The sequence below is a fragment of the Phalangium opilio genome, unplaced genomic scaffold (assembly GCF_054372755.1).
Source record: "Phalangium opilio isolate 3A_F unplaced genomic scaffold, DU_Popi_V2 ptg000002l_1, whole genome shotgun sequence".
Classification (NCBI taxonomy): Eukaryota; Metazoa; Arthropoda; class Arachnida; order Opiliones; family Phalangiidae; genus Phalangium; species Phalangium opilio.
The window spans coordinates 421,041-442,992 of NW_028324144.1; the positions used below are offsets into that span (position 1 = coordinate 421,041).

General features: G+C 35.7%; 1 protein-coding gene across 1 annotated transcript in view; it reads left to right on the forward strand.

Annotated features, from left to right (window-relative positions):
- LOC149718101 (calpain-B-like) overlaps positions 1-21,952 on the forward strand; it is a 51,400-nt gene that overhangs the window by 15,337 nt on the left and 14,111 nt on the right. Inside the window, exons 3-5 of the mRNA XM_089867311.1 lie at positions 18,425-18,578; positions 21,001-21,081; positions 21,660-21,899. The gene's annotated coding sequence lies outside the window, so the exon portion shown is untranslated. The remainder of the gene's footprint in view (positions 1-18,424; positions 18,579-21,000; positions 21,082-21,659; positions 21,900-21,952) is intronic.

Sequence of the window (21,952 nt, forward strand, 5' to 3'; positions counted from 1 at the left end):
AGCTTCAAAATTATAACTAATTCGGATCAAATATTAAATTCGAAACTATTAGAGTATGATACTTAAAAGTACTTGAAACCGGATCAATGTATTTGCGCCAGCTCTTATTTAGATACTTGAAAGGATCAAGTACTTTTTATCGTGTAAAATACTTGATAGACAAGCTTAAAATATTAAGTAAGTTGGGCCCGATTTATAAAGAACTTGAAGGGGGATCTGTTTTTCTTTGAAATCTGTTGTTGAGAAACGATTATCGCTGACTAAAGAGAATAGAAATTATCCCGGCTGTACTTTTCCCTGTTATAGCAAAGTCCTCCTCCCACACGAATCTTGAATAGGTGTGCCAACCATGTTATTAAATACAACCAAAAGAAAAAAGAAAAATCCGTTTTGGCGGTGAACAAAATGAATAGCTTCGCGTTAAACCGATGAAGTTTAGCGATTTTTCTTCCCATGACCGCAGCCTTTAGAATTCAACCGATAGCTCTCGGAAAATTTGTAAAACCATTATTTTATAAATTATTTTTATCATATTATTATTTTCAAGGTTTACTAGGCGCGTGCCCTATTGTAGTATCGGTCCCCTTTTCCAAGGGTTTCCGACACTATTTCTGTATTTGGAAAATTTACTCGTGGAACTTGGGGGTAAAAGGCTCGGTAAAAGGTCAGGGATTTTCTTTGCTCTGTCAAACCATACTAAATATGGGCTGGACGTGACCAAGTGGACTGTGGTCAACAGCTATAATTAGTCAGGGATAACTTGGAAATGTTCAAAGGTCGAATTTCATACCAAATCGTTAGTGATTTAAAATGGCAATTACCTAGTCAGGCGACTAAATCAGTTCATATTCACTTCTTAAAGGTTGGGTTTTTTAAGTATATTGAAGAGTTGAGATCTAGAAAAATGCGTGGTTATATTCAGTTTTTGTTTAAAACTATATAATAAAAAATTAATTTTAAAATTGGTAATATAATCGACATGTAGCAGCTTGCTCTGACCTTGCTACACATCAATTGCGTTTTACCTGGGATAAAATAAAGGATAATTTATGGTTTCGGTTTTATTCCATTTTATTTTTTATATTCTTTCAAAAGGGGTGCATGAATAATGGGCGGACTTAACACCCTGAATTGGCTATACTTAAAATCTAACAAGGAATTTTTATGTGTAAAGCCCAATTCTAAAGGAGCGAAAACATTTCATGTAAAATATTTGGATCTCCTTTGTACACTTATAATTTTAATAATACCCTTAGAGCATGTTATATAATATTAAATTTTTTAAAAGGCTATGCCTATAATTCTATAAATGAAATTTAAATCTAGTTTAAATTAAAGGCGTTGATTCGAAGCGTGAAATTTGCAATCAAACGTGGTTTAATTCTTAATTATTCATCGATATTTTTAATTATCATAATTAAAAATTCAATTATTGGAAGCCTTGGCTCGATACTAAATAAACGAAGCGATTAATATTTAATATTCCAAAAGACATTCGTTGAAACTACGTGTTGAATTTCCTCAATTTAGCGCCTCGTTACAAATACAAACCGAATTAAAACTATTATGAAGAAAAAAGGTACTTAATTAAATGTTAAAATAATTTGATAAAACACCTTTGGCGCAACACGTTTTCTATTCCGAAATTAATTTAATCAAAGACTATGATCGTTAACGAAGGGGACATTCTTTCTTACACCCTTTACAAGCTCTAGGACTTGTGTTTTTTATATAAAGGAAAAAAACCTCTCAAGTCCTTCAAATTGAAATCTTACAATAATATTTTAACTTCAAGGTTAAGAGATATATTTTAATTAAGCGGTTTTACAAATACGACGCGCAAAATTTGCGACCTTCGTTTGTCACGAAAAATATTCGATAATAAAATTTCGCCGTCGCCAAACAACTCAAATATTATGAATTCATTCAAAAATTGTCACTTTAAAATTAGTATGTTTTTAATTACTAATATTATTGAATTTACAATTTGCAAAGAGTGAAACTTATGGCGAATATAGATTTTCGAATAGCCTAATATATCGCCATCTTAATTAAAATAATTTTAATCACTGATAGAACGACACATTTTGATCGCGAATTTCCAAGGTTGCGGTAAAATTTGAAAAATTCATCTTTTAATATCGGAAACAACCAACGCCCAAGTTTGAATCCACAATGAATAAGTGTACAATTAACCAGGAACCTTTTCTCCCAAAAATATTAACCGTTCAAAGAAACCTTGAGAGGGAGAACGTTTTTTATGTTAAACCGCCGCGACTTCCATCATTCTCTTTTCTTGTAATTTTTCTCAATCAACGTAATATTGCGGTTGCAAAATTTAAAATACCGCCGTGGTAAATTACCCCCGAAGTTCTTCCTTCGAATTTATACGTCATTTCTTCAGTTTTTGTTCACTTTGTTTCGGTTTAATCTAGTTTAGGGCCAATTAAAGTTTCACTGTCATGTATAAACTTAAAAAATTAGATCATAATGGCTCTCTAATATTTTTACTATAAGGCGCTCACGTATTATGGGATATGGTAGACTATAATTACAGTTTCGTGGAAACTTAAATAGGGTTCGCTATCAACGCCCCGATCTTTATGGAACTTTTTAAGATGTTTTCTTCGCCTTAAATACTCTTTAAACAAAAGACTCGCGTAAAAACTCAACATCCTTGACATTACAGACCAATTTTAATTCCATCTCAACCTAATTTAACATTAAACTTAAATGGACTTCGTGGGGTGCTCGTTAGTTAACTTGGATGGGTAATTAGACCTAGCTCTTTATGGCGTCAACGATACAAATTGAACCTTCCACTTTAAAAAACATTACCTTGTTAAGATATGCGTGCAAAGTTGTATAAGCTAGCCCCGCCCCTAAAAGGACATCCGGATAATTATAGGGCCCGCGTGTGCATGTCGAAGAGGAATTGTGTCCCTTGAAAATAACCGAGTGTCCACGTTAAATGTCATCGAGTTAAGATTGAACCCCTTAATTATATAGTATTTCACTCTAATAAATTCGGGGCAAGCCTAAATTTAAATCACCTTATCGCTCAGAGCGAAACGTTAATTTTGTTGCGTAAGATTTGATAATACCGTAGCGTGGCATCGTCTATCTATTCCGAACTTGTCATCGTATGTCCGACATTCTGAACTCGATTGGAACCCAAAAAAGATCAGAAAACCACGAAGCAACGTTACTTTATCCGTGGTTTTAATCTGAAAGTTATTCCCAAAATCTTTTTGATCTTTCATCCTGGTTTTTGATGGACAAGCGTATCGCGAATCATGCATGCTTTTGTTAGACAAATATTTTTTGAATGCTAAAGATAATTTTGACACATAACTCTCTCTCTCTCGTTCTCTACGCGGTAGGTTGTATTTTCAAACATTTCAAAGTTAAAAGCTTATTGTATAGATTTAGATAAGTGATTTTTCTCTCTGTTTTTTTTTCTTAAATTGAAAGTTAAGTCCATTGTCGAGGGAACAAATTTTTTGAAAGCGAGGCCCGCGCGCCTCAAACTTATCCCTTTTTCGATTTCCCCTTCTCTTTTTCTACGTCTTTCTTTCTTTTAAAATGACTCCAGATGAAAATTGCCGATACCGATCTAAAATTTATTCCCCTTTTTTAAAAAAAAATTAGTATCTCGAGTTTAAATTGAAAATCTGACATATTGCTTGTAGATCTAATTCCGAGGGACAAACCACCAGTAGGGGTATATATAATTTCGTAATTTACACGAGGTGAATGTGAAGTATATCCATAAGTTCATAAGATATGTTCCATCCATAAGTTTGTCACTGGTAACTTAGAAACTGGAGCTTGTAATTTTGAAGTGAGTGAGGTAGGTCATAGATTCTGGGTAAAGCGAGGGAGGCCTGGTCAGGCGCTGCTGTCAAATTTGGGTAGGACCTAGATGGAAGTCCTCCATGCAAAATTAACTACCACCGAGTGTAGGACTTCAATTCTCGCTTCCGTCGTTCTCGAACTAACTCGAGCCGTAAGTCTCTCAGTAGCATAACGAAGTATAGGTAGTGGCGTACTTATGGAAGGAACATATCACTTATAAACTTATGGTTGTTTCAGAAAACTGTAAAATATATATTTCTTAAATTAATGTTGGCGTATTTTTCCAAGTCATATAACGAATTATCCCATAAGGGTATAAAATGCGAGAGTTATAGTTATAAGAAGAATGTGTCACTTGTCGTTTGCACCCTGCTGGACAATATTCGGAATATTCCGCGTCAATTCGAGGCACGTTTCGACTCTTACATTAATAATTTACATAAAATTTACATGCAAAAATTGGTTCCACGCCTCTGAATTCAAAATTTTCAATTCGTAAAATGCATTAAGAGTCTCTAACAGACCCAAAAGCAATTGGATATAAAATGAATGAAAACCAAATCTTTTTTTTTTCTAAACCGAAGGTGTAAAACGTTAAACGTTATCAATCATATCTACATCCTGTTAAGTATACATCTCTAATCACGTGATCTCTCTCACTAGCGTACGCTTTTAACAGAGTTTTCCCCCAAATTATAGAGTCTCTAGAGAAAGTTTTGAAGACGTTATTTTAATATTAATCAGAAATAGCCATAGGTGGTCCGAATTTAAAAACCATTTAAAATGATCGTAATACAGGGAGTTGGTTAACCTAGAACTATACTTAAAACGTTTCTTAATTGAAAAGTTTAAATTAATTATTTGCCATTAAAATTGTACTTCTTTAATGGGATTATTGACCGCTTAGAAAAAGTATCTTTTTAAATACCTACCTGGTTTGCTTTAAAGTTATTTAAGGCAATCTACGCTTCAATCAAGCTGTTCAAAAAGATTCCAATTACTATATAGGAAATCCTTTTAAACCGCGTTGGTTAGGTCATAGGTAAAATTTCAATTATTACACGCAAGAGCTGTCTCTCGCGGTCGAATTCACACCCTTTAATTCGTTTTAAAGGTGTTAATAATTAACTGTTAACTCGATCCAGTTTGGATTGCCAGTATATATGTTCTTTCTTGGCCCCTGACGCCATCCATGTGTTGACGCCGACTTAAATCCAAGAACAGTCAGTTGAGTTGGTGGCGGCTCTGATTTTTGTGACGGGTTAATTGGCTCGGATCTGTATTTATTTTTCTCTCTTTCAAGTGGAGTATTATTTTTTTTTGAAGAGGTCAAGAGTTCATTCTACGGTTCTATCCGAACTGTATATAAAGAGAAAAGTATATACGTTTTAAAATTTGCCCGGAGCAATTTTAACAAATTGAATTCCGTTCTCAGGAGGAGTGCATTGGGTTTATTCTTTATTCTTAAAGGATTAGATTGAATTCGTTAAGGTCGACAACTCTTGTCTGTTTCAATTTGAAATATTTAATAATTTTATCGTATGTATGTGTGGTGTAAAAACCGCAGCCTGCGACACATTTTGGGTTGGCAGTCGCTAGAAATCGTTGACCGAAAGGTTTACAAGATTCAACCAAATTCTCAATTTGTTATATATTATTTCAAAAGTAATTTGCCTATCAAATTCTTAAACATTCTGGTTCGTTCAGACATAAGTTACTGTATTAATTTCTACTAATTTGCTGACATAAATCCTTATCCTAAAATTGTTGTTTTGAAATTGTCGACTTGAGTTTGTTGATTTAATGGAATAGTCGCCTCTTTTCTGCCATTATAATATATTAATTATGTTAATATAACGTCGGCTAGGCTTCAATCTCACTTTTCTCTGTATAAAACAATCTATTGGAACGGATGAGATGTAAATTTTTGCGTAATCCGTATTTAATCCCGTGATACATCGATGATAGAGAAGAGAGCGTAATTTCAACCAAAGTGTGGCGTAACCAGGTGTATACGAAATTGATATTCTAAAATGGTCCTGTCATCTTTTAGCGCTCTCGCTCGGCGGCACCTCGAGGATTGTATCGCGGCTCCTCTCTTAAGGAAATGGGACGTCCCCGTCATTATATTAAGACTATTATCCCCCAATTTTTTCATCTCGATTTAATGTTGATGCTATATAATCTATATAGATATTCAATTTATTTTTAGCCCCTAATTTCGTTATGATGGGTCGCCTTAAATGATAGTGGTTGTTTTTCTTTTCTTTTTGAAACCCGTTTTCTAAAATATCTTCAATAATATTGTAAATGGATGTGTAATTTCAATTCGAAATATTCCCATTATTCTATCGAATATCTTTCGAATTATTAAGAAGAAACAACATTGGCCTTAATGGTTATTTCCCTTAATAAACCCTTACTCGCTTTATCATATATTTTAGATTATAGTTGTTCAAACTAATGAAAAGCTATAGATAGTTTACACGCATGCATGGTGGCTTCGTACCATTTACACCAGAATGCCATCAGGATACCAGGAGGACAAAAGCGGATGGGTTTCTGTCCTCCAGGTAGCCTTGCCTCCTGGAGTAAATAGTATGAATCCTCCTGGTGTGTAACTATCTATAATTGAAATTTTAATAGTAAAGTAGGCTTAGGATTTATTTTGAAATTTAGTAATAGATCCACGGAGTATTTTATTGAAAACTGCGAACGGTGTTTCTCTCACGGAGAACGCTACATTTTAATCGCGGGTCAATCTGACTGGAATCATATTCCGCGAATGAATAATCCGTCGTGGTAAATTTAGTTGTTTCGTGTTGTTCCACGAGATTGTTATTAAAGCGTAATATCTAAACTCCGGCTTATCGATCAATGTCCTGCAGAAACTCCTTTAGTTTTTTGCCCGATTAAACTTACTCGATAAAAGAAAGTTCCCCTAATTTCGCTCTCTTGTATAATAACTGTAATATTGGCCTGAAAAAATTTCAGAAACGTTTATTAAACTGATTATACTCTAGCGTAAAGGCGATGAGTTACATCACATCCCCCTCCTTCCCTATACTACAACACACTCCCTCGTTATATAAACCTCACCCACTAAAATTTGGATTATAAACTGGACATTTTGGAAGTTCGCAACTGGAAGTTTGACTGTTACGTCGTTTTCAAATTAAAGTTCAAATATTGGTCAGGGAAAGTGACTATATATTCTCAGTGAAAACCCAGAAAGTCAGGGAATTTAGGCTACCATGGTTCCTTTTACTTCGAGTTACGTATTTCTAAGTTTATGTTGGACGCCGTTAAGTTTGGCCCACTAGGCAATTCGTGCCGTGAAAAAGTTTTCTTGGCGAATAGAAAAAGGTTTTCAAGATAGCGAAAAATTCTTTAAACTATTCCATATTCGACAGTGATCGATTGTTAGAATCGAGTGTTTAAAAGAAAAATCAGGCTGGCAAATAAATCGTGACCCTATCGATTGAAATCATTAAGAATCGTGCGTACCTTTTTTACGCCAATATATTTGTCTTAAGAGTTAAGCGTATGATTTGCTAATTACGAGGCTTAATTAACTAAAACCTTATCGATAGTTTTAAATATCGGGGAAAAACGATTTTTATCTTATAACCTCGGTGGCCTAACAACCATTTATTTCCACAAAAATGTATCGAATTCTTTTTTGCTTAAAATTACGTGTTCTTTTAAAATTTGAAATTCGAGTCAATCCGTAGGCTAAATACGGTTTGCTTAATCTTTATTTTTGACTAAATAACTTCATTTAAAAATTAGGCGTTACTAATATGTACGTTTATAGCGAAACCGATTCTTAATTGAATTATCAATTCTTGAATTTCGAAATGAAAGAATCGACGTAGGTCGAACGCCGTTTAAAGATTTCACGGTTTCCGTAATCGCCTTAAAACCGATATGAATTCCTCTATCTGATTCACTTACAAAGATGTAACGAGATTAAACCTAAACTAAGTTGTAGATTCCATAGGCGTTTAAAGCTTCGAACGCATTACAGCATTCAATTCGAATTTAATAGGATTAAGTTTTTGTAGTTGGCATTCGAATTAAGATATAGGACCAACCATAATTCTTACAAATGTTTTTAATTCTTTTTCCCCAGTAATTATGATAGATGATCTTTCTTACATTTCCAGGGATTCATTTTACAGTTTTGTGTCGAAATGGTTGTATACGCCGCGTTGTACCAGTTACAACTTACCTGGTTTTGTAACTAAAATTGCGAGATTGAAATATTTCGTTTCGAAATTAAATTTTTTTTCCAAAACGAATAGCGTATCATTTCGAAATTAAAAATTAACACCGTAACGTCGTATGTTTAATACGGTTAAGGTGTAAAAGTTACGTGAAATTGCCTTTTAATCCGTAGTTACCTCCTTGCGTTTCTGGCAATTGTGTACATACATATATTTTAATACATTGGAACTTGTGTTTGTTGCAGGGAGATTAACGATATTTGAGCGTGTCTGTTGCGTGTTGTATAGGGCGTACTGTAATATCAAATATTCTCTCTCTCTCTCTCTCTCTCTCTCCCTCTCTCGGGGGTAATTAAGACGAAATCACAAATAGAAGTATGTTTTTCTTTTTATGGTAAAATTTGATCTCTTCGATGTCGGTAATTCTCTTTTGAAGAAGACGAGACGAGTTGACACGTGACTTCTTCGAGTTTCAAGTTTTCAAGTTTGCCTTGCTTCAAAACCCCCATTTTAATTATAGACTGAAAAAATTCTGTCAAAACTTTTTAAATGCAAGTTGTACACTAGACCGGGTCACGCTGCATGCGTGGCTCTAGCACTCTGTAATTATGATGTTTTCTCTATATGCTTTTCTTAAAACATCCTCCCCATTTCGTACCTCATTTAGTCAGAAGACAGATATCTAGCTATACTATCTCTCTATATGGCAATAGTTGGCGTTACCATGGATATTCTTCCTACAGAAGTCACTTAAAATTTTGGAATTCCTTTACAATTTAAAGTCTGCATCGAATTAGTTTTAAGTGAAAGTCAGAACAGTGTTTTAAGAGTGTGTTTGTTGGATTACTTCGGTTCCGAATAACCCTAGATAGAATCAGATATGAACTTGCAAACATTTAAATTCATTAAATATATGCAAATGAGGTCTCTAAAATAGCGGCGTGTTTTTACGAACTAGATGCATAAATTATGGTTTAAGTTTAAATTCGTGAAGTCAAAATACTTAAAATTCGAAATAAATAATTTCTTATCTGTACATACGGATCTTTGCGTGTGGATAATTACAGGTGTAATCTGGTGTAATGCATCATGGTGGTCCCCCAATTTACCAATTTATTTTAGTGTCCTTGCAGAAATATAATGAGTCGTGTGTGGTCAAGTTGATTTCAATTTGTTTGTTTTGAATATAGATTTTATATAGTGATTGATTACGGGTCCCGAGTTGGCTTAATTCACCCATGAATAGACCCTTTCAATGTTGTCTTCCCCATGGAGGGCGCTGTCACGTCAAGCCATACGCTTTTACCTAATAAATATTTAATTACTCTGATCTATAATTACTTTGGGGGAAAAAATTCGGTATTATTTTGGCGTCATCTTTGACATCGCGTTTGACAATGATTGAGAGATTAAATAAAAAAATTGCAAAACCAATCAGTTTTTAATAGATAATGATTGGAAGTTAATTACGAAGGCGGTTGTCATGGATACGAATTACTTGTCAAGATTGAATGAAAATGTTTACGTCAAATTATCAACTTCTTTTTTTCTTCTTTTCTAAAGAAATAAGTTGACGGAGACCCAAATTATATCCTCGTGACCTTTTTTGCGTAATTAACTTTAAAATCTTATCGTTAATTTTTTAATTTATGAAAACATTTCAATATTTCGTCATCGTGGCCCCTCCCTTTTTGGAAAATTTCGACCTACATGGATTGTAAATTTGATTGGTTAAAAGGATATATGCTCGGAATTCTGTCTTATACATACAAAAATGAATGTAGCGTAGGCTAAATGTACTTCTTTTTATTACAAATTTTGCGTAATCTTTTTTATCGGTTGTTGTAGCCACACCTACCTACCACGTACGCGCGCGTGCGCCCCTCTCCTCGGCCGGCCGTCAAATTTCTTTGAAACGAAAAGGGTCACTTTTGACTTATTAAGAAAGATTGACGCCCGACGGCTCCTAATTTCGCTTCAAATCATTTTGCAACCACAAGAAAGAATAGGAGAGTTAAACGGTCCACCCCTGGACCCACCACCACTCCCGAGTCCAAAGAAAGGACACACACTATCCTTACCTTACCTAAACTCTCTCCTACATTTATTACCTTCTGGACTTACGAGGTTTAATTGTGGAAGAATTGCATTTAGATTTTTCAAAGAGAAAGGTGCAACGGTTACGTAACAACATATAATCATTTGAGATGTCGTGGTATAATAAAATTGTAGACTGAAATTCATTTCTAAACATTGATCGTGCTCTTTTCACGTTGCAACATGTTTGAAATCTTGCTTTTTTGAAAATGTTCTTTATAGAAATCTAGTCTAGTATTAAATTTTGACGTTGCAGTCACGGAGCTTCGTGGACTTTTTCGTGATTAGCTGCTAACAATTGTCTTCGGTTAATTTGAGTCGGGTTCCTTTTTTTTAATTTGGCGTATTTTTAATTGGAGGGGTTCAGGGATAAATCGTGGATGCCTCGTAATTCTTGTCGATATATACATTTGGGTGGTTTCGAATTTCACTCTGGAATTAAGACACGCGTCATAACATACTCCGTAGCTGATTTGAAGGCCTAAATTCCCAACCAACAAGATGTTGAAGGTTTAATCGTGATTAAGTATGCCCAATAATAGCTTATGTCTAGCTGATCGAACCAATTTCATCACCCGCTAGTCGAGACCTGGTGTGTCTACGCTTTCAACAAGCGTATAATCATAAGTTTATAAGTGATATGTTCCTTCCATAAGTATGACACTACCTATGCTTCGTAATGCTACTGAGAGACTTGGAGCTCGAGCTATAGTTCAAGGGAGAAAGACGGAAGCGAGAATTGAAGTCCTAATGCACTCGGTGGTTAATTTTGCAGGACTTCCATCTAGTCCTATTTAGTCTGACAGCGCTGACAAGCCCTCAGTAACCAGTGACAAACTTATGGAACAGATCTTATGAGCTTTGGTATGACGAACTTGAAGATATAGTATTTATTTAATTTCCAATTATCGTAAGAGTTAACTTTTAAAAGTTATAACGTGTATAATAAGTTTCGAGCCCCAGTGCAGGAAAGGCTTAGCAATAAAGGTTTTTAAAAGTACCATTTTGTCGGTTATAAATGGCGCCCTTTTGTAACTACGCGGCTCTAGCTAACGATTATATTGTCGAGAAAATGAGAGTGGCGCGTTTTTTGCCACCACTTCGAGTTAAGAGTAATTCTCGTGGTCATTACTCAAACGCTTAAAACTAAATCACTCGATCCTAAGCGCGTATCCTCATCTCCAGCCGAGCACGTCCCAAATTCTAAAGAATGTATTTGGCGGACCCCAACCAACCTAGCTCTCTCCTTTCCTATATTACCGTGTTCGAAATTACGCCACTCCATTTCAACTCTACTTTCATTAGTTAAGTTCAAAACTGTTACGCGTTTGACTGTGAAGAATAACCCCGGCTCCTTACCAATTTACTTTAAATGATTAGTTGTTTGCAAGCTTAGCTTGGCTTTACACGAGTAGTATTGGCAACCAGCCTTATCTTACTGTTGAGTTTAATACGGTTAAAGGTAAAAGGCGGGATTACTCTTTGGTTACAGTCAATTTTAAGGGAGGGGATATAAACTGCGTTAAAAAGCTTATTAATCTTAGTGGTGATTACGCCTACAGCCAAACTGAGAGTGATTATCCCCTCGATTTTGAGGGGATAATCGCGTGGAAATTTTATTTATTACTCTGGTTAATTTTTATGTAATATTTGTTAGTCATAAAAGGTGTTTTGAAATATTTCTTCAGTTGAATTTTATCTATGGACTAAGTTTGCCTAAATACAATCTTCGTGTTATATCTGTGAACTTAATGTATTTCCACTTTATCTATTAGTTATCAATATTTGCTACCTAGAAAATAATATTTAAAAGTGTTTTAGGGCAAAACGTTTCTTTCTGGCTTCTATTTTGACCTCTTAATGTTGAAATCGTGTATTTTACGATCATTAACGCGTCTAGAAGTTATACTTTCATTTCGATTAAGTTTTAATTAATTATAAAAATACTTCATCTCCTCCCAGAAATAATATTTCAACCCCCTAAGCCACTATTACGAAATTATTGCGATTAAAAATTTAAAATCGATATTTTTTATTAATTAGAAAATATTCAATATTTGATTAATTATATTTCAATAATGGGAATTTTCCCGGGGATTTAATTGGGTGGAGTTATTTAAAATTGATAATAAATAAATAAAAATAAAACACACTTTTCCTGTTTTGGCATTTTGTATATTTTGTAAAAACTAGAACGGGTCCCCGCGCCGCCGCAAACAACTTCAACCAATCAGACAACTTTGTTTTTTATTATTTACAAATATTTTATTTTCTAATTAAACCTCCGAGGTATACCAATATTTTCAAGTTGTTTATTTGTTAGTTCGGATTCATCGTAAACAGACGCGGCTTTTTGCCTTTACCATGCAGTAAACTAAAGTTCCGAAACTCTAGGCCTAACCAGCTGGCCAGGATTTTGGATTAAAAGTGTTCCTTTATTTGGATTAAGTGTTTTTTCATAGGATATACGCGTTTCGAAATGGATTAAATACCAAAATTAAGGTTTTCACGTGGATTTAAAAGAAAAAGTTGGTGTTTAAGGATATCCTCGGTGTCTTGTGTTTTGCTAGAATATTTTTACGTGTAATTGTACAGCGATATAGTCCAGGTTTTTGGCCAAGGAAGGAAGTAATTGCGAGCCAATACGGAAGAATTCCTTTGAGAAACGCAAACGATTAGCTTTGACTTCCAAGATGAAGATATCAAAAACATATTTACCGGAGCACGTTTTTTAATCAGTTTAGAATCAATGCGTTTCTTTTGTTGCGCCGGGGAAAAAGAATTTAAGGAACGGATGCTGCGATCCGCCCACCAATTTATTACGGGAAATATTTTACTAACCACGAAAAACTAATTCAACTTCAACTCGTGATTAATGCCCCGCGTTTCCACTATAGACCCAGCCGGGGGGGGGGGGGGGTTATCCCTAGTTCTACTCGAGTAAAAAATGTGTTATTACATCTTTTCATATTTTTCCGCCTCAGTAGACCTCAATATATTAACCCCCGAATGGTTTTATTGCCCAACTAAATTGCCAACAGCATTTTACCGTTTACTCTCGCCGTTTACATCATACGCGCGGTTTTACAATTGGCGTATTCTTACTGGTATTGCGCGACTTGCATGGGTGAATATTTGTGTTCACCATATCCGTATAATACTGTTCTTCAGCGTAATTACTGGACTCCGATTGTTGGAACCCCAAGTATTTGGTATCTTTAGAAAGAGGAGAAATAGGACTATAACATACTCAAAGGACTTCCCCGTATCTCTTGTAGAACCGGAGTTAAAAGGTGTCGTTTAAATAAGCCCATTTTAATCCTATGGAGAGGACGTTTATGATCATTTTGCTTAATCACTCGATCGGACCCCGGTTGTCGTAACCCCAAGTTTTTAGTATCGTTGGAAAGGGGAGAAGTGGGGCTATAAAAGGCTCGAAGGACTTTCCAGTATCTCTTATAGAACCAGAGTTGTAGCATTCTCCAAAATGGTGTGTAAATAAGGAATTTTCTATAAGCGAATATTGATCATTTTGTCCCCAATTGTTGTAATTACCCGAAGCTAAATCCGCTCGGGATTCGGGAATTACCGAGTGTGTTTCAATGCTGACTTTAAATAGATAATAATCTATTAGTTTGTAATTAAGTAGCCTATAGTATTTTACTTCTTGGGTTTTTAGGGCGTCGATGTCTCTGATAATTTAGTAATAAATTACGCGATTGAACTTGTTAGCTAAGGAAGCAATTCTCGAGGTTATTTCGACATGATAACTGGGCGGCGGCGGTGTGGCCGGGTCAATTTGTTGTCGTCTACGTGGAACTCAATGTAATGTTCTGGTGGTCCCTCCTTAGGGCGGCTATCTATTTCGCAAATTGATTTCGTCTTGGGCCACCCATACAATTCCGTTACGCCAATTAAATCGATATTTAAACCTTGGAGGTAGACGCCGCTGCTGCCGATTTCACTTTCCAAATGTATGCGCGCAATAATACGTAATGTAAATTCCAAATGAATTAAGAAAGTAGTTATCGCCTACTAAAGTTGGGATGTTTTTTTTTTTCAAGGAGGTTTTTTGGGGGAAATAAATGGGTTAGTTTATTTTATAATTAAATGCGTAAGATGGTCATCGATTTGGGGGGAAATGTGGGCGGAAACGCCACGTTAAGGTTTTAGATGAAAAATAACGTAAGTCCGTTTGTGGCCAATTTATGTAATGGGAGATTGAGGTGTGCTGTCTGCGCTCGCCTATTACATGTCAATGAATTGCAACCATGGTACTCTAATATATGTCCTATAGAGCAATGTTTTTAAACTTGAGGACACTATAGTGTTCTACAAAAAAAGCAGCTTGTCCCACAGTCATCCTCTTCCAATCTCATTGTATTCACTGCAAGATGGCCGAACACATCTTTACTCGTCTACTAAGGCTAGGCGAATACCGTGTCGAACATTCGGTGCTCGAAAGAGCTTCGTATCTATTCAGAGAACATTTGATTTTGGTAGTTACGAGGTTTTAGCGGCTAGAATGTCCGCTCTGTCTTTATCTGTTGCGGCCCATCGTTAGAAATGAAAAATTTGTCGCGGCCTACCAAGCAACCAACTGGCTTCCAGAAGTCGAAAGGAATTCTATTTAGTTTGGCAATTAATTAAGATTAGAACGAGATCGGTTCTCATGGGCCGACTTTACAATTTCAAAAGCTTTTTTTTCTTAACTCCCTGACTTTCAATTAATCTATCGGTGAATTCGACCTTAAATGTATACGTGTAACGCGTACGGCAAGCGCCTGGCTTCGGTGTACGTTTCTCCATTATCTTGTCAAGCCTATTTTTCCCGCAAATCTTTGAAACGAATGCGCTTAGTTTTTTATTTTATTTAAGGCTAATGAATGGATTATATTCTTCTAGAAATTTTGAGCGATATCTTGTTTGGCATCTCTTTACTCGAGCAATTAATAATAAGTCCGGGTTAAGAGAGAAATATACTCGAGAAATGCGTGGCTTTTAAGCTCTTCAATCATTATTATACATGAGATATAAAACCCAGAGAATTAGGTCCATTATCTTTCCGCCGCCGCTTTAAGTTCTTATAGGTACTTAAATGCGTTCCAATAATTGTTGGCCGCGCAATCGAGGCGTTTCCACGTTTATTTCACCTGAAAAATCACTCCAGAAAATGTCCGAATTTTCACTTTTTAAATTAACTTTTTCTTTATCTTTAAACTAATGCATTTTTATTTTATTTTTTATTTTAATTTTAAAATCACGTGATTTTTGAGAAACCTTTTTAATAATGAAATAAAAAAAGATCAAATGAAAATCGAAAAGCTCATGACAAGCGAATCGGACAGTTTTCAAATTAGAAATCCATAAAATCATAGTTGGCCCAATATAAATTGATGAAGGCGCCGAGAGGCTATTCACTCCGTGTTGGTTATTTCTCCACCTAATGTTCCGTAGGCATTACTGTCAGTGGAAGAAATCGTGGTATATAGTTAGGCTCACCTTTATTAAAAAAGTTTTCACAATTTTTATGGGTTTCTAATCGAAATATTGGACTCTTTTTAAGAGTAGTCGGTCACACCCTGTCAATAAATGATTATTTTGATGTCAAGTGGGCCGATTTAGTTTTTGGGATAAAATTGATTACTTTAAATTTGAAAAGTAAATAAGGCGATGGCTTTCCAAACTAGATCTACCATTTAAGTAACCAGTAGTAGGTAGGGATGCAGGGATCATTTGCGTGGTTTGGTTTGTACTAAAAGAGTCCCAAAGTAATTAAGTCCTTGGCAATTCGAACTAATTGTAGAACAATTGCTTAAACCGAGATGTTCACGAAAAACGTCTCATTTGGATCACGCTTTGTCCCAACACTAACCAAAAAATAATTAGGTAGTCAATTCATTATCTTTGCGTTTGACCCTCGAACCCAAAATCACCATGCACGGCTCGATCCACTTCAAGCGGTCTCTGTTTGCGGAGATCAGTTAGGTAAAAGGTAATTAGGGTTGTATCGAGGCGTTGATAGGCGGACTGTCACTTTATTTATAAATTCGTCGTTGAAACGTTGGTAATCTTGTCCGGAAAGGTGCACTCCTCCACTCCTCCGAGGGTCCCTGCAGGATTAGCTATGGGAATTAACGCGCCTTGTCTCGATTTTTCCTGGTTCACTTTTGGGTGCGGTTTCCTTCTCAAGATTCTCCCGACCGATGCCTTCCGAGATTTCTCTGACAGCTATATATTAATAATGGGATCTACTTAACTTACCTTACACGGTTCTTGTATCTGAAATAAACTCATCGTCAACTGTATTCCATATGGGGATACCACCAAAGCTACAAATATTTACGTGTCCTGTTGTAAGTGGTAATACATGCTCCTAGTTGTATTACCATTACGAAGTTTTCAATTTATTTTCAATGACTCTAATGATATGCTATGGGTCAGTCGGGATCTTACAACCTTTACTGAAGGTGTCAAGTTGTAGTCGTTTTAAAAGCGTGTTGACCACAAGCTGGTCCTCAATATTCGCCAGTTAGTTATCAGATACGTTAGCGTAAATCCTTCTCTAAACTCTTGTTTCATTTAGCGGAAGGATACGGTATATTAATTTCAACGTAGTCTCCGATAATACAAGGTGAAATTGTTTTATCGTGATTATTCAATTAAAAGGGCTAAGTTATCGATAGGTTTAAATATAGCTGATTGTTTGACTTTGGATTCAACTATGAAATCTTGGCTCTCAAGGAATGCACGTACGGAAATGATTTGGGGCAAACTCACGAATTGAAGAAGGTTATAATAATAATAATAATAGAGTATCGAGTGTCTTTAATTTTCTTCTTATTATAAGCATCGTGTTCAAATAATGGCCACTCGTTTCTTATCATCCCTGGGATTTGTATCATTATCGCGATAATCATTGTAATGGGGAGAAAAGCTATCACTTTAGCGGCGTGAAAATGGTTTAACAGATTTACGTGTTTATTTTAAGGTAATTCGATATCCCCTCTAGGCCAGCGAGACTCCCGAGAGTACTTTTCCAACATAATTTATTAAGCCTAATTAATGATTCGAAGCGGACTTCGCTAAGCCTACTTTTGAATTTGTCGAGAATATTTTTAAGCCTACTTTTGAATTTGTGGAGAATATTGTTAAGCCTACTTTTGAATTTGTGGAGAATGTTGTTAAGCCTACTTTTGAATTTGTCGAGAATATCGTTAAGCCTACTTTTGAATTTGTCGAGAATATTGTTAAGCCTACTTTTGAATTTGTCGAGAATATTGTTAAGCCTACTTTTGAATTTGTCGATAATATCGTTAAACCTATTTTTAAAATTGTGGAAAATATTGTTAAGCCTACTTTTGAATGTGAGGACTGAGGCGGACTTCTCTAAACCGCCTTTTCAAAAAGAGTACCGTTTAAACTCTATTTTTAAATTTCCAAGTTTATAATTATAATTCAGTGTTGGGATTTAAAGCTAATTATTATTTATGAGTAATTTCGAGTCATTTAAAATATATTATTTATGCAAATTCAATCTATCCATCTTTTCAGAGACGATTATGAAACGTCAGGGACGAAAATAACGAATTTCTTTGGCTTCCAGAAAAGAGTTTGACGAGATTATTCACCTTGCATACTAAGTACTTCCTTCTCCTCTGTATAATCCTCCCTGTCATCTTCCCATTCCCGAGCAGCGCTACAAACGCTCGGTTTACCAGGAAAATTGAAAAATAAACATTTGACATGAAAAAACGTCTCAAATTTAATTGCCTTTTAATTTATTGTCTCAAACTTTAAGGGGGAACTGTCCTACTAAAGTTAATTTAGTTATACCGAAATAAATCTTTAAAAATAATTTCTAATTAACTTTTTGTCATCAACTGAAATTTGAGCGAAATGTTTTGACAAGATCAAAGGTTTAAGGAAAGACTTTTCGCAAATTCAAAATAAAAAAGGGTACAGAAATGACACCCCGTGTTATTTTTCAATTGAGTCTAATTAATAACGGCACGCAATTGCCATCACCCTCATATACGATAAAAATCCCGCCAATTTCATAAATATACCGTACTAATGCGCCATCTGTTGATTTTCTATTGAAACTATATTAATTACCAATTATTCTTACTTAAATCATCCGTAATAAACTAGTTATTATTATTAAATTATAGTATAAATTATTTTGCGAAATTAATTAATATATAATTAAATTAAATAGTTGCCATTTTGTTTTGCAGGATGGCGCCACAAACGTTAATAAATGGCGAAAAAATCGAAACTTTCGCTGAGAGCCGGTTACGCAATTATTTTCGCTCACGCCGGCCTTGAGCAGCTGAGAAAAATCTGGGGTTGTTCCCATCTGATCTGTCATGAATTCTACGTAATACACAGGTAAACTATTCACGCTTGAATTATCGTCTATTTTTAAGCCTTTTTTAAACAAAACCCTACTTAACAAATTTACTAAAACCTAAACATTATAAAACGCTAATTAATAATTATAAATTCTTTATGTGAAATCCCTACTACGAAAATTTACGTTAAGGTGTAGAAATACCTACCTGTAAAACCACTAATATCAACTCCTGCTAATATATATTTGCACGTTCGCTTGAATTTCAGGTACTAGGTACATGTTTAAAAATAAAAGATCCTAGATTTTATAACATTATAAAACAAAAGTTATTTAAGTCCGTACCACCACAATTAAAACCCATTTTTGAATACCGAATTATGAAAACACGTTTTGGCGTCTGTTTTAGTATTCAAAGGGTTGTTTGTACCTGCGGCTATAGGGTGTTAGTGCGCAGGAGCAGTACCGTAAAAATGCGCGCGACGCATGCTATATTGCCGGGCGACAAACGAGTTTCAGTCAATTTTATTGTTATAAGAAAAATATTTTAATTGTATCTCATATCCATTGTGTTCATTTTACGGTGTCCGATGTAAGATTTTCATTATGGTATCTTCCAATTAATTAACGTAAGTTCATGTACATGTACTCTTAGCGATGTATGAATCACTGGTGAATGTCTGTCTGTCTGCTATACCGCTATAGCGTCATTGAGCTAGTGTTTTCATTACCCACGCGGTCGTGGTCCTTCAGTCGAGAGGTCGAACGCTTGTCAAAAAAACCTAAGGTTATCTAATCTAAATAGAAGTCGTGACGAATGGTAAGTGTTCGGTCTCTCGCTCGGTTGAAGTAGCGTTTGGCGTAATCACTTAACGAGTTACGACAACGCTCTTTCTCTCTCGTACCACGAGTTGTAAGTGTAAAGTTAAATTCTCCGATGCGAGAAATCTGTTATTTATATAAGTTTTGAAATCAAACGCCATGCAGATATTTTGCGGTGGTAAACCCTTTCTTTATCTGGTAACGTAATGCAATGTGTTAATACTAATAATCCAAGCGGAACCAAAATTATATGGTGTCGTTTCGCTAAACTGATTTTAAAACGGGAAAGTTGAGAGAGAGTTTTTAAAAAAAAGGAATTAACCAATAACCTAGATCCTAAAGCCTTCCTTCCTTCCGTCAATTACCCCCAAAACGATTAGAAATTGAATTCCTTTTCCCTCATTTAAAGTCTTCATCGAAAGGGAATTAAGGGGGGATGAATATCTAATGTTAAATGACCTAAGAAATAAAGTAGTACCGATATCTATTTATTTATTTATTCGTCTATTAGATCCTGCAGGAAGATTTTTAGATTTGAATTTTTAGCTACTACAATTTTGAAAATAATCAAAATATCGTAATGGGCGTTCCGGGCTTAAATTGAGGATGGTAATTTACTTAAAAAGCATCATTTCCTGTTCGCAAAGTTCGCTAATTCAATCTTATCTCGAAACAAAACTAAAGTAACGAGTTACGAGCATGCGCGGATATTCCTTAATTCAAAACAAAACCGGTTCAAAACTTGAACAAATTTCACTCTGAATTTTTACCGTCTATATAGGCTAGGGCGTATTTAAATCTTATAGGGTTATTCCCCCGCTACGTAATAGTTTATTCTGCAAGTAGAAATTTTAAATTTTGTATTAAGAAATTTGACAGGAAAAGAGAGCCCACTCACCTTGGTTAGAGATACCGATGGCCACGTTCTAAAGGGAATGTATTCGGTATTCGTCGCTCGGCAAGAGGCGAATACCGCGGTGATTCATTATCGAATTTAAACGAGACGTCGAAACGTGCGAGTGTCTTGTTGATTTGAATATTTCCAAACCCGTTAGAAACGTCAATAAATTAGAATTAATGCGAGCGACGTACGTGCGTGTCACAGTACCTTGAAAGAACCGTTAGGCTGTCAAACTGGTCCACGGGATTTATTTGGGCGGGGGGGTATTAAAAAATTGAGAACGACCAGCTAGCAGCTCTTCAGTCCACGGACTAGGAAGTGGTCTCTTCCGAAATCCGCACCGCTACATTAAGAAATTTAACCGAAAAAATATAATGCGGTTTTAAAGTCCGCTACGTCTGGTTGAACGCGATATTCTAGAGTTGGTGGCATTTTCACTGTTTCATTTTCAGAAAGAGAAAGTATGGAGTTGTTAGCGTTGTTAAAGAGAACTTTGGGTCGCGTTTAGTTTTAACAATTCGCTTAATTAAGCATTCGTATTAAGTCTGTGTTTTCGAGGACCTTTCGAAGGTCACCACCCCTTTGGCGTTATATTTGTATTCGGTTTCTCGGCGTTAATCGCGTGCGCAGATCATGGGTTACCTTAAGATTTGGTTTCTTTGTCTCGTCGCTTTCGTCTTAGTCAAAGTCGTTAATGTGAAAATTTTGACGTTGAATTTGGGATACATTATTTAAAGGTCCCCTGTTTATGGTTGGTGACAAATACTTATGCGGCGTTGCTGATATTGTCGGGAAAAGAAGAGTGAAATTCGAGTCTGGTAAGAAATTGGCCATTGCTTAATTCAATTACGTCTTGAGCGTTTCTAAATATTCTCACAAGAAATCTCGTGTCTCGTGAGCGTTTTTAAATATTCTCACGAGAAATCTCGTGTCTCGTGAGCGTTTCTAAATATTCTCACAAGAAATCTCTTGTCTCGTGAGCGTTTCTAAATATTCTCACGAGAAATCTCTTGTCTCGTGAGCGTTTCTAAATATTCTCACGAGAAATCTCTTGTCTCGTGAGCGTTTCTAAATATTCTCACGAGAAATCTCTTGTCTCGTGAGCGTTTCTAAATATTCTCACGAGAAATCTCGTGTCTCGTGAGCGTTTCTAAATATTCTCACGAGAAATCTCGTGTCTCGTGAGCGTTTACATTCTCACGAGTAATGAATCTATGCCAAGCTTTTCTTAATTTAACCCACTAACGTAAGAGTGTAATGTTTTACGTACGAAAAACCTAAACAACTCGGAGTTATTAAGAAGCGAAGTGTTTCTCTCTCGCCTCTGTGGTCCCTACTCGGGAAAATGTGTCCCGAAATAGCATCTTTATTTTAAATAGGGCGATCTTTTCTTTAGGATTCCGTGTGGGTTGCTCCGGAAACCGCAATCCGTTGGCATTGAAGCTAGTTGATCTCTACCTGATTTCATCACGGACTAAGCGGGCCAGAATATAGCGAGACATATCTTGCCAGCACGTACGAGCCAAAGAAGCCATTCTCGGATTCTTAAAGATGGGACATTCGAAAACTTCTTGAAATTTAAACTATATATCAACAACAAAGCTCTTCTTTTCCCGGAAAACATTATCATTCGTAAGTACGTGCCTCTCTTTGCTATCACTCGAGTACCACCTACCTGTTCTTTATTTT